The sequence below is a fragment of the Amphiura filiformis genome, chromosome 4, assembly GCF_039555335.1.
Source record: "Amphiura filiformis chromosome 4, Afil_fr2py, whole genome shotgun sequence".
In the NCBI taxonomy this organism is placed as follows: domain Eukaryota; kingdom Metazoa; phylum Echinodermata; class Ophiuroidea; order Amphilepidida; family Amphiuridae; genus Amphiura; species Amphiura filiformis.
This window is the reverse complement of record NC_092631.1, coordinates 2849744-2861906: the sequence shown is the minus strand read 5'-3', so window position 1 is coordinate 2861906 and position 12163 is coordinate 2849744. Positions and strand designations below refer to the sequence as shown.

General features: G+C 40.7%; 1 protein-coding gene across 1 annotated transcript in view; it reads right to left on the bottom strand.

The window, feature by feature from the left end:
• Positions 1–10920, bottom strand: part of LOC140149625 (tRNA-dihydrouridine(16/17) synthase [NAD(P)(+)]-like) — a 34631-nt gene extending 23711 nt beyond the window's left edge. The window contains exon 1 of the mRNA XM_072171705.1: positions 10833–10920. The gene's annotated coding sequence lies outside the window, so the exon portion shown is untranslated. The remainder of the gene's footprint in view (positions 1–10832) is intronic.
• Between the last annotated feature and the right edge of the window lie 1243 nt (positions 10921–12163).

The following is a 12163-nucleotide window of genomic DNA, read 5'->3' as shown; positions in this document are numbered from 1 at the left end:
GGCGCCAACAAGAGCCCCAAATCCCAGCACACTGTTCGTCAGTGCCCATATACTTCTTGTGGACCTTCTCAAAACACTACCATATGGCCAGGCTCATACGTTGAGGTAAATCTCCCTGCAGACATCGTTGAATCAGATGCTACTTTTGCCATTGAGCCCGTGTTGATACCCCGCCGGTAGGTTCCTACCGCCCAAACAAGCCTGGCCCAAGCCTGATGTAATCACAAGTATTGCAGGCAGGGTTCGCATTCCCAACAATACTGGTGTGCCACTTGTCATCAGAAAGCATAAACATCTTGGCCAGATACACACTGTTTTTCACCATCACTAACTTCTAAGCCATCACACACTGCTGCAGCAGCATCAGTCAATGTCCCAAAGCCCAGTTCACCGGTTAACTACTCAGCTGCTGTTGCCCTTGACCCAGATGGTATACTTGGCACTTGTGAGCAATCCAACTTCCGCAGTTTTCTCGATGAGTACGATGAAGTTTTTGACCCTAGTTTCCCAGGTTACAATGGTGCTGTCGGCCCTTTCAAATCTGTGGTTAATATGGGACCGGTCCAACCCCCCCAACGCAAAGGTCGTCTCCCATTGTATGCACAGGATAAACTCCAAGAGTTGCAATCAAAGTTTGATCAGCTTGAAAAAGCAGGCGTCTTTGCTAGACCTGAAGATGTCGGTGTGTGTGTCGAATACCTTAACCCGTCCTTTCTTGTCAAGAAGCCTAATGGAGGCTTTCGTCTGGTTACTGCATTTGCTGATGTCGGTAGATATAGCAAGCCACAACCCTCTCTAATGCCCAATGTGGACTCAACATTGCGTTCAATTGCCAAATGGAAGTATTTGATTGCCACTGACTTGACTAGTGCTTTCTACCAAATCCCTTTATCCCATGAGTCCATGAAATACTGTGGTGTTGCAACTCCCTTTCGTGGGTGCGTGTGTATACACGGTGTGCCATGGGTATGCCAGGTTCTGAAACAGCCCTTGAGGAACTGATGTGTCGTGTCCTTGGTGACCTCTTAGAGAAAGGTGTCGTAGCAAAACTCGCTGATGACTTGTACTGTGGTGGTAATACTGTGGATGAACTTGTTGAGAATTGGCGTCAAGTTTTGCAAGCTTTGTCTAAGTCTGGGTTACGTCTTTCTGCTTCCAAAACAGTCATTTGCCCCCAAAAGACAGTAATTCTGGGTTGGATTTGGTCAAATGGAACCCTTTGTGCTAGCCCCCATAGCATCGCCACACTTTCCAGCTGCTCGCCTCCAAGCAAAGTTGGTGGCATGCGGTCCTTCATCGGTGCATACAAGGTTCTGGCCCGTGTCATTCAGAATTGTGCCAGTCTGGTAGCCCCATTAGATGATGCTATTGCAGGGCACCAATCAACTGAAGAGCTTACATGGTCTGATAGTCTGCATACTGCTTTTCACAAGGCTCAAGCAGCACTGTCTTCCGCTAGGGCAGTCACACTTCCCCATCCCAATGATCAGCTTTGGATCATTACTGATGGATCCGTGAAGAAACATAGCATTGGGTCGACATTGTATATTTCCCGCAATGACAAACTCTTCCTCGCCGGGTTCTTCAGTGCTAAATTGCGTGATCGACAGCCAACATGGTGACCCTGCGAAATTGAGGCGCTGTCTATTTCTGCCTCCACCAAGCACTTCAGTCCCTATGTTATTCAGTCCAAACACAAGACATGTATCCTCACTGACAGCAAACCTTGTGTTCAGGCATATGAAAAGCTCTGCCGGGTGAGTTTTCAGCCAGTCCTCGCGTGTCCACATTCCTCTCCACTGTCAGTCGTTTCCAAGCATCTGTTCGTCATCTTGCAGGATCAGCTAACTTTGCTAGTCGTAATGCCCCTGACTGCACTGAGCCAACTTGTCAAATATGCTCCTTTATCAAACGTGAAGAGGAAGCAACTGTCCTTCGTGTTTCCGCACATGACATTCTGTCCGGAAAGCTAAGCTCCCTTTGCCAGCAAAGCAGCCTGGCATGCTATTCAGCAGGAATGCCCGGATCTGCGACGAACACATGCTCATCTGGTTCAGGGCACTCGCCCTTCAAAGAAAGCTACTTCTGTCAAAGATGTGAAGCGCTATTTGCAGGTTGCATCTATCGCTAGAGATGGCCTACTTGTTGTTCGTCAGTGATCAACCATTGTCCCCAACTTCATGATTGTATTGTTGTTCCCAGACAGGTCTTAAATGGTCTTCTCACTGCCCTGCACATCCAACTTGACCATCCCTCCAAACATCAGCTCAGTTTGGTGACCCAGCGTTACTTTTATGCTCTTGATATGGACAAGGCTATTGATCAAGTGACATCAACTTGTCACCAGTGTGCTTCTCTGTCCAATGCCCCTAAGACATTGATCGAGCAGTCCTCAAGTGACCCTCCCGATGCAGTTGGCATTTCTTTTGCAGCTGATATCCTGAAGCGTAGCCGCCAGCTAGTCCTTGTGCTGCGCGAAACCTCAACGCCCTACACAGCTTCTTGCATTGTCGAGAATGAACAACATGGCACGCTATGTGATGCCCTGATTCAATTGTGCATTGAACTTCGTCCACTTGATGGCCCCCTGCAGTCATTCGTACTGACCCAGCACCAGGGTTTGTTCGACTCGCCAATGACAAACTTCTCACACGTTACCATCTATCGGTTGAGATCGGTCGAATTAAAAATAATAACAAGAATCCTGTTGCTGAGAAAGCCATTCGTGAGCTTGAAGATGAGTTGCTCAGACAAGATTCTACAGGTGGTCCGGCTACAGCATTATCACTTGCCATTGCTACTGCAGCCCTTAATACTCGCATCAGATCCCGAGGTCTTTCAGCCCGTGAGATGTGGTTTCAGCGAGACCAGTTTACCAATGAGCAGGTTCCTTTCACTGATTGTCAAATGATTCAGGCCCAACATGCCTTGCGAAAAGCCAACCACCCACACAGTGCTCATTCAAAGGCCCCATTAGCCTCTGCCTCCCCAGCAGCAGAGTTGGAGGTTGGTGATCTTGTCTACCTCTACTCAGATCGCAAGAAATCTCATGCTAGAGATCGCTACTTCGTCACTACTATCGAAGGCCCATGGTGCAACATCCAAATTTGTGGGTTCTCAGCTTGAATACTTCTTATCGTATCAAGAAATCTGAGTGCTTTAAGGTCCAGTATTATCCTGACCTGGATTCTCGCCCTTTCCCAAGTCGTCTCCACCCACCGAGGATTCCGAGTTTGTTGAAGTGGTCCCTGAATGTACTCCTCCAGAGCCTCCTTTCATACCTGGCGAGTTGTCCACACCTGCTACTTGTGACCCCCTGCCCAGGAATGCTAATCACTCGCACCCCAGTTCTGAGTCAGATCCTCGCGATCCCTTGTGCGATAGCGGTCATAGCTCCAGCAATACCTCCGGTTTGGTTGCACAGTCTAATCCATGTACCGGTAACAGCAGTGAGGTTAGTGAAAGTATCCCCAAGCTAGTATGGTTGGCCCTGAGATCATGCCACCATTGCTCACACAAAGGCGTTCATGCGCCCTCACAAACTTCCTGAGCACCTGAAAGACTATGTGTTAAACTAAATGGACAGGTCACTGTGTACTATGACATTAATCCATCATCGGTGTCCTCCTATATGGTCACTTCAGTGAACATTGAAGTGAATTACGTATGTCATTTGGAATTCTACAAGAACTCTCTGGAACTGACGTTTACTTCTTTGAACTTTGAACCATTTTACATTCATGTTGAATGTCAGTTTGTCATTGCAGACAAAAAGACTCTTGAACTGTTGATGTTATTGACTGTTGGCACATTGCCTATTTTGAGTGTTCTAAACCAACAGTGTCTTCATTCACATAAGCTGTTAGATTGGTTTCTGCAAGTCAGTTGTTAGCAAGGCTTTAGCTAGAGACCCGTCCGGCCGTCATTTGGACGCCCTGTCACGAAAATGGACGGCCTAGGACGGCCTACGAAATTGCAAAAAAAAAAAAAAAAAAAAAAAAAAAAAATTTTTTTTTTTTTTTTTTTTTTTTTTTATTTTTTTCCTGGTTTTGTAGTGTCCCCGGACCTAGACCTAAATGTAGGATCATTCATGGTTGACCTTAAAAAAAAAAAAAAAAAAAAAAATTTGCATGATGTTTTGTGTTTTTAATATGAAAATTGATAGTTTGTATTCATGTCATACTCTATCAATGATATCAAAATGCATTCAAATTAAATGCATTTTGATATCATTAATATAGTATGACATGAATACAAACTATCAATTTTCATATTAAAAACACAAAACATTGTGCAATTTTTTTTTTTTTTTTTTTAGGTAAACCCTGAATGATCCTAGCATCTAGGTCTAGGTCCAGGAACACTACAAAACCAAAAAAAATAACTTAAAAAAAAATTTTTTTTTTTTTTTTTTTTTGAATTTCGGGTATCCGGGCATGGAATTTCCGCCCGGTACTAGGCTACCAGCCGGGACTCGAATTCCCAGGAACCAGTCCCTACCTTAGTAAGTCAAGAAAAGTAAGTTTTGAATGGTATTGATGCAAATTGCTTTAATACAAATAGTTGGATTTTATGTCTAAAAAGCCTCTCCTGGGCCCTTCAAATTGCTAAAATCCAGGAGCTTTGGGCGCTGCCCCTGATCCCCCATCAGGGGGCCTAAAGCGCCCCTGGACCCCGGCCGGTGGGCCTTCGTTAACTTCGCTCACTTCGCTTTACTTTTTGTACTTTGGACACCCTACTTTAAAATCCTGGCTAATGCCTTGGTTGTTAGTAGTAGTTGTTTAGTAGTGTTATCCTCACTTCCTTGTGAGGAAAGTGATCTTTTTTTTTCTTTAAAAGACAAAAAGAGAGAGAAAGAGGTAGTTACGCCAGTTGATTCATAGTTGTGTGCCCTTAAGGTGCACTGAGCCTGGATGGGCTCTCTCTCTCTGTCTCTGCACTCGTGGAAAGCTACATGTGCCTGGTTGTGATTATCACATTAGATTAATCCCTAATCCTTTTATTGGCGCAGTTTTTTGCGGACACTTTGATAACAGGTAACTTTTATAGGTCATAGGGTAGAAACTTTAGTTGTACAATTTGTACGAAATATACATTTTGTTATAGGCCTAAAATGTTTACAAAATATATTGGTCCGTACGTTGTGCTTGTATTCGGTTGTTCGACGTATAACGCAAACCGTGAAGTGTGTATTTTCCATAGACAGACAAAATGGCGTGATATGGTTCTGTATATAGGTACGGTATGTATCGTAGGACTGGCGAGCGAGTCTAGCTCAGCTCAGAGTGTCAATGAGTGTTGTTATGATTGTCAGACGATTGAATCGGCCAATCAGAACCCCACTGAACTAGAGTTCTGTGTTTACGCTGTGCACGCTCTTAAATGTAAACAACTGCTGTTCTTCTCTTCCAAAAACTGTAGGAATTCTGAATTACCCAGTGCTGTACGGTGCGACCATTTTAGTCGCATTGGCGAATGGCGACTAGATTTTTTCTGATGCGACTAAACCTTCAATCCTTGGCGCCAATGGCGACCAACTATTTAAGCTTTTAATTGCCAGCAAATAGTACAATTTTTGTATATCATCGGTCAAAAGTTTTGATTGTTTTTTTAATGAACTTTGTCAGAACAAGGAGAAGGAGGATGAAACAATAAAATCAGAGAATCCAACAGCTACTGATACTATTAATGACGCTAGTAGTACTAGTGGTGTTATAGTCATGGAACTGGAAATGGAAGTAACTTGAACGTAGATTTAAACCATTGTGGCAGAATGATTTCGAGCGGTTGGAATACAAATTAGCGCCTCTTACTTGCATCATTTTATATATCAAATTAAAGCCCTTGAGTAAAGAAAGCCAACACTGAAAACCTTTTTGTCATAGCACTTTCCGTAGCAAAGTTACATCTAGTCAACATGGTCAACTAGAGCTACTGTGGCTCACGAGCCACGAATGTCAGGCGATGACTTCTGATTGACCTCAGTTGACCTTTGACCTCGGGTAAACGTGAGTTGACTACTCATGCTATCTCAAATCAAGGATAATTTGCATCACATTTAAGCCCAATCGGGCATATTTTAACATTTGACCTCATTTGACCTTTCCTGTCCTGTAACCTTGGATGACCTTTACGGTTTTATACTCCCCAAGTGTCAGGGATCAGGGATCATTTCCGCAAGTTGTTACAGCCTGATCGGAGCAATATTTAATTTGACCTGACCTTTGACCTCAGATGACCTTTATGGTTTCATACTCCCCAAGTGTCGGGGATCATTTTCCCTAAGTTACAGCCCAATTGAAGCAACTTAAAATTTGACCTGACCTTTGACCTCGCATGACCTTTGTGGTTTCATACTCCCCAATTGTCAGGGATCATTTTCCCGAAGTTACAGCCCTATCAGAGCAACTTTAAATTTGACCTGACCTTTGACCTCACATGACCTTTGCGGTTTTATACTCCCCAATTGTCAGGGATCATTTTTTCCAAGTTGCAGACCAATTCGAGCAACTTTAAATTTGACCTGACCTTTGACCTCGCATGACCTTTGTGGTTTCATACTCTCCAATTGTCAGGGATCATTTTCCCGAAGTTACAGCCCTATCAGAGCAACTTTAAATTTGACCTGACCTTTGACCTCACATGACCTTTGCGGTTTCATACTCCCCAATTGTCAGGGATCATTGTTTCCAAGTTACAGCCCGATTGGAGCAACTTTAAATTTGACCTGACCTTTGACCTCGCATGACCTTTGTGGTTTCATACTCCCCAATTGACCTTTTCGGTAAATCCCATAAGCCTTTGCGAGTACACCTACGAACTCGTCATTCTGCGTCACGCCGCTCCGCGCCGATGCGCACATCGTTTATCGAACATCGTTACTGCGCATTGCAAGTCGGCGTGACGTCAAATGACGAGTTCTCAGGTGTACTCGCAAAGGGTTATGGATTTACCGAAAAATCAATTGTCAGATCATTTTCCGAAGTTACAGCACTATCGAGCAACTTTAAAGTTGACCTGACCTTTGACCTCACATGACCTTTGCGGTTACATACTCCCCAAGTGTCAGGGATCATTTCCCCAGAGTTACTGCCCCATCGGAGCAGCTGTAATATTTGACCTTGGATGACCATAGCTGATGTTTCATGATCCCCTTATGATTATTATATATAAGTTTTAGCCCAATCGGACAAATTTCAAAATTTGCCCCCCCCCCCCCACAAACCCGAGTACTGGTATTCACCATTATTGCTATATAGCATTTACCATATAGCCTTAGTGTGTATGTATTGATTTTCATAAATGCATCATGGGAAGGAATATAATTTGACCACCATCCCCACCGCACAAGCAACTATATAGCATTTATCACATACCTTTAGTGTGTATTTTCATAAATGCATCATGGGATAGCATCATTTCCAAACCTTTAGTGTGTATTTTCATAAATGCATCATGGGATAGCATAATTTCCAAACCTAACAACTCTTACCTCTTATTATCAAAATAGCAGCACAATATTTACTGTTAATTTTCCTGGAAACTTAAAACCACACCAGTAGACATGCCCAAGCATGCAACGAAACTACATATGTATTATGCTTATCTCTTGTTATCAAATAGCTGTTTCCCTGCACAAGGTTGCTGCCTCTAATGATAGCTGCTTCATTACATTTCACGCAAATATTTTCACAAAATGACCCTATTAAGCCTTACATGAACTTTGACCCCAATCTGTGGTACAACTTATTTGAAGCTTGGGCCAGCGGTTCTTGCTGACCATGTTTGGTGGTCGTAGCATGTCATTTAAAGGAGCAGTAGCATTTTTAAGATTTTCACAAAATGACCCCTAATAACCCTTACATGACCTTTGACCCCTATCTGTGTAGGAGTTATATTAAGCTTGGGTCAGTGCTTCTTGTGGCCAAGTTTGGTCAACATTGGTCCAAGCGTCTGGCACTAGTAGCAATTTTTGGTTCTACTAAAGAAGAAAGAAAGAAAGAAAGAAAGAAAGAAAGAAGATTTGAGAGCTTCACAGTATATCAGGCGGATAAATCCGCCTGACATAAAGATTGACTTTCATCAAAAAGATTCTGCTAGCAAAATTCCCCAAAACAGCATTACCTGGGTGTTTCTAGATCTTAGTCTCATGACGATAGCACCTTCAATATTGACAAGGCGGTAAACCTAGCGTACGTCCTCTTGTTATCTAAGACAGATTATAAGAGATTAGACCCGTGCATGCTTGACCGGGATGCTTGACAATCGATCTCTGAGCCCCTCTTGACTAACGACCCCGGGCTAACAACATACCCGTGCATCATGAATCGATTGATCACGCCCACAGTTACACAATTCGAAAGTTAAATATTGATTATGAACCTTGCCTTAACAGATGAGGCCGGGAGATGATGCCCTACATATTTTATCCGACCACAACTAGAAAGTTCACAAATATGTAGTAAAAAACGAACAAGTTATGAAAATCGAGACTAAAAGTCGGGCGCTGTTCTGAATTCTACGGAATTGAATTGTGGGTAGAGGGTGAGAAAAGAAAAGAAACAAATATAAAAAAAATACATGTATTATCAATTTTTGAAAATATTAAAGAAATTTAATAAGCAACAATCAACAAATATAAGTAAATAGATAAATAAATAAGGCTAATATAAATAAATAAATGAATTATAATAAATATATAAATAAATATTAAAATAAGAGCGAGAGAGGGAGAGAGAGAATAACATACACATTAAACAAACAAAAATAAATAAATAGTTAAATAAAAAAATAAATAAATAGCCAAAAATAAAGAAATAAAGAAATAAATAAATAAATAAAGTCTAACTCTAAAATGAATAAATATAAATGAATCATAATTAAATAAAAAATAAATAAATAAACAAGGTTAATATACTAAAACAAATAAACAAATGGATTATATAATAAATAAATATTAAAATAAGAGCGAGAGAGGGAGAGAGAGAATAAACATACACATTTAACAAACAAAAATAAAAAAATAGTTAAATAAAAAAATAAATAAATAGCCATAACTAACTAACTAACTAACTAACTAACTAACTAACTAACTAAATAAATAAATAAAGTCTAACTCTAAAATGAATAAATATAAATGAATCATAATTAAATAAAAAATAAATAAATAAACAAGGTTAATATACTAAAACAAATAAACAAATGGATTATAATAAAAATAAATAGAGAGAGAGAGAGAAGAAAATAACATTTTAATACAATGTAATATGAACCCGGGCACATAACAATAGCATCAAACGCACATCAATAGCTATCAATACGGACAAGTACCAGCATAACGGTATCATAACGGTATATCACGTGCTCAACATGATCAATAGTAATTGATAGATAGAGGTCACCACGATCGATTGATCGGTGCACTTGATATTCACTGGTAAGCTGCTCCTGGAGTTCGTCGGTCAATATCTCTTATAATCTGTCTTGGATAACAAGAGGATGTACGCTACGTTTACCGCCTTGTTATTAAATATGGAACTGCTATCAAAATCCCTGTGAAATTCCATGTGCGAGTCTCTCATCACCAAAAAAATCATATATTTGGGTCAAGTGAAGTATAGACAACATATTTATGAAGGTTTCCTTGAGCAAGCGATTCTTTTAAATTTCAATGTAAATTTGTATTGCCGGTTTAGGCCATTTTGACTGACTAGCAAATGAAATGTGTTAACCGAGGTTTCCCTGTCATCATACCTACATGATCCATGGATCATGTACAGAGCTGCGGCACAGTGACATCGCCCCGATATCTTCATGGTAGAAATCGCCATGGTAGGTTGAATCCACAGCCACTCATGGCCATTTTATTCGGACCTTATGAGATGCATAATTAGCGAAGTGAACTGACTAAGGCTATTGACAATAACCGGGGTAATTGATTTCTCGCTGTGTGAGTAAGCTTGTATGTACGACATTGCGGTCAATGGTTACGGTATACTGCCTCCACTGAGTGCAGCAGACTACATGTATAGCCTGCTGCGCGCTGTAGTCCATATACAGGACCAACGCAATATAACATTAGAGTTTTGGTTAGATTTTGAGTTCAAAGCGCACGGCCAATTTTCAAAGCGCACGCTAACGACTATCATATCTGTTCAACACGTATTTTCAAGTGTATGAGACCACATCTGGTTTCTTGAGAAAAAATCATTTGCGTGAGATATTCATCATTTTCTAACCCAGTATCCGAAGATTTTCGTCTGATATCAAAATCGTGCATAGCAATTCACGTGTATCGATCCCGTGTATTCGTTTTAGTGTCTCTGCTGCACCAAATAATTATTAGTCAGGTGGCCATTCCAGCGCGAACATTCTTGCAGCCGGTCCAGACGCGTAGCTCATCTCGGCTCAACCATAACAAATCATTCAAGAAACTAAGTGGCAGAACCAACTACTAGTATAACTTTTCATACTTCCCAATCCCATCCCAAACACCATAAACAATTGCATTGGAACAGTCTACCTGAGCACATAGTAAACATAGAGGACACAAATATATTCAAGGAAACCCTGGCTAACTATATCAGCCAGCGAAAAGACGTGGACTAATTATATTCTTGCGCACACCATATCTTCTCGGTTGGCTTCGAATGAGAAGCGTTGAGAATATTCTTCAGATTCAGATTCAGATGTCGGTGTGTGCGGTATTGAAAATTAGCACAACGGTCAACGCACAAGTCACGTCAGCCCAACCATGACAACAATAAATTCATATGGCTGACATGGTAGGCCTGCAGCGTTTATAATATAAACAATTGTACATATTTACTTACAGATCAGTAGTTTAAAGGATAGATACGGTAAAAAACACCTTTCAATTCAACATGTTTATTGCGCACATTGGTAAACATTCAGCAATCGTGGGTTGGTATTGTTTTTCATGGCACTTCATGCTCTGTGTAGTATATGGAGCTTGGTGAAAGTTGCAAATAAAAATACAAAAGTACAATTTTTTAAAGTACATTGAAGAATTATTGAATAATAAATATTTTATTCGCTGTAAGGTACTAACAACTTGCTCTTTACAATTATTTATGAATGTTTAGTAACAATTCTTTAAATCTTTTATTAATAGCCGAGAGCATGAACTGCACTTTCTACAAGTTGAAGGCCGCCCTCTCCAATCAATTACTGTTGCCGAAAATAGTTGTGTTTGCTGTATTTAGAGGATTTTTTTACCTGGTTATCGTCACTCTGGGGCCCTTCAAGCGCCAGTGATAATTATTTTGGCAGCTCTGTTCTGGAGTTTTTGAATCATAGTCCATGTCATTACAGTGGCTCCGGAACCGGGGGAGGGGGGGGGGGGGGGGGCTCAGGCCCCAATAATTTGGATGCCTATGGAAAATTACCATTGGGCCCCAATAATTTTGGCCAGGCACCATTGGGCCCCCCCAATATTTAACAAGTTCCGGAGCCCCTGCATTATTAACATTTACAAGCAGACCATAATATTACATCGCAATATAGTCTGAATGCTGTTCCAATAGGAGCTGATCAGCATTTTATATCAAGATCAAGAGATCAAGAGTCTATGTGAGGTGCAATACCGGTAGGCCTATTTAAAAATGAGAGACATTGTTTGTATTTTCTAAGCATGTATGCATTTGAAAGAACTTTCTTCCTGATGTTGTCAACGGATCGTATCAGGTCATATCCCCGGGGTCATATCATTGATTTCGGAGTAATATTGTTTTTTTTATGTTTTATTTAAGGCAAACTTATAAAAAAATAAACATGTTTCACGTCCCCTCCCGCTTCCTTTTTTGAGGTTTCTTCAATTTTATTTTTATTTTTTGAAATTCAGTTATAACTTTTCAAAAATATGACCTAGGAAGTAGAGATGCTTTCTATAGCCTTGCTAATATACAAGAAACACTTTTATAAGGTTTTGTGATAGTTAGAGGGGGCCTATCTCTCAGAACAACAAATAAAAAGAGGCCTCATCCTTTTTCCAGGCATTATTGTATACGCTAAAATACTACTAAAACAGCTCTAATTATGGGTATTTACACTGATTTTGCGATTAAAAAAAAAAAAAAAAGTCCCCTCTTCCTCCTTTTTTTCAAAAACCCGGACGTGAAACATGTTTTTTATTTTACTTGGC